Source organism: Triticum dicoccoides, chromosome 1B (genome assembly GCF_002162155.2).
Source record: "Triticum dicoccoides isolate Atlit2015 ecotype Zavitan chromosome 1B, WEW_v2.0, whole genome shotgun sequence".
In the NCBI taxonomy this organism is placed as follows: domain Eukaryota; kingdom Viridiplantae; phylum Streptophyta; class Magnoliopsida; order Poales; family Poaceae; genus Triticum; species Triticum dicoccoides.
This window is the reverse complement of record NC_041381.1, coordinates 402,521,523-402,526,581: the sequence shown is the minus strand read 5'-3', so window position 1 is coordinate 402,526,581 and position 5,059 is coordinate 402,521,523. Positions and strand designations below refer to the sequence as shown.

General features: G+C 47.0%; 1 long non-coding RNA gene across 2 annotated transcripts; it reads right to left on the bottom strand.

Moving 5' to 3' along the window:
* Positions 1 to 1,473: 1,473 nt before the first annotated feature.
* LOC119337712 lies at positions 1,474 to 5,053 on the bottom strand. 2 transcript variants are annotated; one of them, XR_005163568.1, is made up of 5 exons: positions 4,673 to 5,053; positions 3,461 to 3,617; positions 2,438 to 2,690; positions 2,158 to 2,294; positions 1,474 to 1,703 (listed from the first exon to the last, which is right to left on the bottom strand). It is a non-coding gene; the product is annotated as an uncharacterized LOC119337712 (long non-coding RNA). The 2 variants fall into 2 exon arrangements; XR_005163567.1 differs by having other exon boundaries at positions 3,461 to 5,053.
* Positions 5,054 to 5,059: the final 6 nt, after the last annotated feature.

Sequence of the window (5,059 nt, the reverse complement as noted above, 5' to 3'; positions counted from 1 at the left end):
GCGAGCGCAGTATGACTAAATGTCGCCTGGGCGAGGGATAGGGTTGGCAGGGCGCTCACCTAGTGGGCTGCAGGCCCAGGTCGGTGGAGGTGAGGCAGGCCGGTGGGGGAAACCGGGCTGGGCCGAGGAGGGGTCGCGGGCCCATGTGGCCGGCGGCCTGTCGTCGTTCTCCTCCTCGATCCAGAGGGGATCGAGGAGAGATAGGGTAGCGGCGGCTAGCGGCGGGGACTGCGAGGCCGGAGGGGCGCGGAGGAGGCCGGGACGGGGCCGCAGGTGGCCGGATCCGGTGGAGGTCGTGGTCGGGGACCCGTTCCCAGCGTCGGTGAAGGCCACCGGCGTCGAGCGGAGCTTCCTGGGGCGGTGGCAGTCCTTGCGAGGAGAGAGAGAGGAGTCGGGTGAGGGAGAGAGGAGATGTAGGGAGGAAGAGGGAGCAGGGGACGGCGAGGCTCTGGCCTGGCTGTTGGTGCTCGCCGGCGCGGCTGCCGGGGTCGCCGGCGGAAGGCACGAGGCGGCGGGGGAACCGGGCGTGGAGGCGAGGCGCTGGGGCGCTCGGGCGGAGAGAGCGGGAGCCGGGCCCAGATCGGTGCACTGCGGGCCTGGTGCGGGCCTGGCAGGCCGCGGCGGCGCTGGGGGCTGCGGGGGCGCGGGAGGACGCGTGGCGCCCTTCGGTTTGCTGCGGGAGGCGGCGCGGAGGCGGCTGGCCAATGGGGCGCTGCCAAGTGGCGCCCGTGAGGTGGTCGGCGATGGATTTTGAGGTGGAGGTGGCTGGCGGCTGCGGGGATCCCAAGGAAGAGGGGTCTAGGGGTAGGGGAAGGCTAGGGTTGTCCATTTTTGGAAGGAAGGGGTGTATATATAGGGGAGGTTAGGGTTTGAGGGGAGTTTTGGGGGGTTTCTCGACCCTTCGATCGTGATCTGATGGCCCAAAATGGAGGGGGGTAGCTGGGATGCAGGTGGGCTGTGCAGAAGAGGCCTTGGGCTGAGAGAAGAGAAGAGGAATGCAGCCCGGCATGGTTTTCGGAGACCGAAAACGTCCGGCGTAAAGACCGGCTATATTGCGGTTGTAGGTTTAACGGTTGGGCTATCAAATTGACTCTGAATGCGATGAAACTTGACAGGCGGTCTGTCTACACTATAATAAGACCGCACGACAAGTTGCAACCCATTCCGAGAACATTTTTATGCCACTTATAAAATAATATCTCGGAGGTGCTGCGGACGTGTGCGAGTGTGTCTGGACTCCGAAAGGACAACGGACAGAACCGGCGGAAACCGAACGGATGCAAGTTTTGAAAAACATGCACATGAAATGCAGATGATGACACGGCAAAATGCAACACGCAAGCAAATGACATGGCAACGACGGCGAATAACTCGCAGACACCTGGCGCATCGAATCCGAGGCGTTACATCTTAGCAGGACAAGCTAATTCATTCGCATGCAGAGCAACAATAACAATACTCCAAACACACCAAGGGACGTCACACTGAAAAAACAATGCAACCAACGGGTTCTCTCCAATGGCAAAATCGACAATTTTTGAACTTGCATGACATCTAAACAAGAACTACATGATACACAATTTTCCATCATGCACCTGCTATCCTCAACATAAATGAAATGAGAGAAGGGTATCCTGAACATCTAAACAAGAACTTCCAATTTTTTCCATCATGCACCCAGAGTTTCTGCTTCTCCCCCGACCCTGAAACAAGAGCACCATTAGTTTAGTTTTAAACAAATTGAATGTTCGGACATGAGGCATGTAGATTTTCAAATGATGAAAGTCACAAAAGTGAGCTATTTTTGTTTTACTTCAAATAATTCAACATGAAGAAGACAAATACAGATAAATATATTTTTGTGACATTCTGAAGCATATGTCAGTTCGACCTTTTTTAACTACTTTTTTGCATAAGGAGATGATGCTATTGAACTGGCTAGGTACTTTACCTAGTATGGTTGGACTAGTAATGCAAAATCCTGACCAAAAAATCACATTTTTCTCAAGAAACCAAACTCTTAACTTGCTACACAACCATCTTTGAACCTCCTAAGAGAACAGAATATATATGATACATCATTATTTTTTTCTCTTGTTCAATCATGCACCCAAACAATTAGAACACAACAAAACATCAGTTGTTTGGCTCCCAAACCTCCTGCATATTTTTTTGAACTGATGTTCTTTTTATAATTGAACTGTTGTTGAATGAATGGTCGCTGATGCGCCGATGAGTCTGTGCTCCAGAAATTTGCTTGCATCCCTGAGCAAATAGATTTTCTTTTTTGCTTCCTGCAATTTATTTTTGCATGGGTCAGAGTAACTCCAATGCAACAGCCACATATTTTTGAATCTTTTTTTTTCTCTGTATTTTCATGTGGTTTCTTATATGAACATGTTGAATATTTGAATTCCTCATGATGATATCAGTGAACCTTTTTAGATGATGATGTTGAACTTGCGTTGAGTACATCAGGGATAACTTCCAGTCTTGAGAGAGAACAGTACACAAAGAGAGGGAGGTGCATTGGAGTGAGACAACCAGCCACCAGATGGCAGCATCCAGGGGCGGAGCAACGGATGGCCTGTAGCCAGCTCTTTGAGGGGCCGGTGCTGGAGCACCAAGGTGGACTGTTGAGTTGGGTGACGAACGGGAATAGGGTCGAGGAGCGGCGACCGTCGTTGGCCCTGGTAGCAAGAAAAGTGAATCGAGACGGTTAACTCGTTGAACTAAGATAGTCAACTAACTGATTGCGATAAAGAGTCTAAATCACTTTTCTTCTGGTGGAAGTGGAGGAATGATTAACAAAATACATAAATTCATTTTTATTAACACAAAAAAAATTACAACGACCAGGAATACAAAATGCACTGTACAGGCAAAGAGTAAACATACAACTCCCATTCTAAAAAAATAAAACTTAATAGCTCTCAGAGTTTGAACTATTGTACATTTTTTTGTCGAACTGATGCAAAAATTCCCCATGTAGCAGATTGTTATACAATATAAACCGATGAACCGAACTGGTTCAATAACACAAATCGAACTACTATATGTGCTTATTTATGAACTGATAATATAAATACAGAGTGAACTAGTAGACCTAGTGTGTTTTTCTTTTTGTACAGAGTGTATGTTTTGCCAGCAGTAGAACTTCCTGCTCTTCCAAACTCGTACTAAAAACATGTACCAAAGAACATCATGCATCAGTATGCAGAAGACATACAAGAGCTACACACTGCCGTGAGGTAACCAAAAACAGAGTAGTTTGTGCATTTTTTAACACAATGACATTTTATGGAACTACTTCTGCATTTAGACATCCTATGGTCTCGTAGGAGATTAACACACCATCTTGTGTGCTAGAAAGAACATAGTAACATAAGTGAGTGAAATCAGATTTAGATAGGTGAATTATAAAATGCAATTTTTCTCTTTTAGGAATAAGCAAAAATACCTTCGGGGCACAAATGACAGCCATCATCAGTAGCTCAAAAGGCTATTTCTTCCTAAAAGAATCCTTCAATTCCTGAAACTTAAAGTGTTTTTCCAATTGAACTTGCATGGAAGTAATACTTGTACTCTAGTCCCAGTACAAGTATCATGCGTATAGTCTGTAAACAAAAAAAGATGCAGAATTTACAGACGGAAAGGTTAAAACAAAAGTTGAAACAACAGGGAAACTATGAAGGAAATAGCATTAGTGATCTTCTAACTGAAGCATCATACTGTACTGATATTTCTTTTGTCAATGGACTTTTTCAATATAGGTAGTCGAACTCACTGATGCTATTTACTCATCTTTTTAAAGGCATTTTCAGTACATGTTGAACATCTGTTTTTTTAAACACATCCACAGTTGAAATGGATCAGTACATGATGAACAATATCAGTTTTTCAGAAGCAAAACTTGCACTGAATCGGTTAAACTTCTTTTTGCCGAGCTACTAATTTTTTTATATATAGCCACACTATTTTTTTGAACGCACACATTGAACCGTTTCTGGGGTTCTTAATGAGCTGATGATAGAAAACATGTTGAACTGAAATTTGGGCTTACAAAACTACCGAAAGTTTTGGGTTCTTCTATGAACCTTTTTGTTATCTTTTTCTGAACTCCAAACCACAATTACAATACACACATGTACTACACAACAGTGTGTATTTGTACTGTCCATAACAACAAATTAACCAAAAAACAACTAAGTTATGAAGGAAACAATTTTTAACTTGGTTTGAGCTCCGTTTCTTCAGATTTTTGAACTCCTGCAACAGATATAACTGAACTTGCGTGGCATTTTATTCAGTTAAAAGCAGCTGATTTTTTATTATTGCCAGAAAAAGGATTACTCAACTTCCAATCCAACGCTCTCTCTTAACTAAACCAGAGCCAAGAACAATCCTAGCAGCACCATATGCATTCCGATCTCTTCCTCACTAAGTGTAGCGAAAGGAGCACACAAGATCGCAGCTCAGCCCATTCCTATGCTTCCACCCACCACAACCATGGCTCGCACGCAGTAAGCAAGCAAGAGTAGAAGCGTAGTACTACAATAAACAACAACACGACACCGGCGACGACCGCGGTAACAGAGCAAGGAGCAACGCCAAGCGAAGCTAAAGCTAAGGCTAGAGGTGGGGAGGGATTTGCAAGATCCAGCCGGCGCACTTGATCCGGCGCAGCGCCATCCTTGGCGCGGGGTCCTTGGCATCGGGTACCGGCTTGCCGCCCTCCGCCTCCAGGGCCGGGCCGAAGCAGGAGAAGCAGCTCATTCAGGTGCGCTCCTCACTCTCCCCCGCTCCCTCGCCGGAACCAGGAAAGCACGTGGCCCGTACAGGAGAGGCCGCTGCGCCGGGGCTCGACGACAGGGGATCCCCTCCCGACGAGGATCTCCGCTTCCGAGGAAGGACGGTCCCTAAGCAAGACTGGATTTTTAGGCGGGGGGCGGGAGGGGAGGGTCGAATTGGAGGAGGGGGAGTGGGATGGAAGGTACAGGAAGGGGGAGAAGAACATGAGGCTGGGGAGAGGAAAGAGGAGTGTGGAGGAGGAACATGA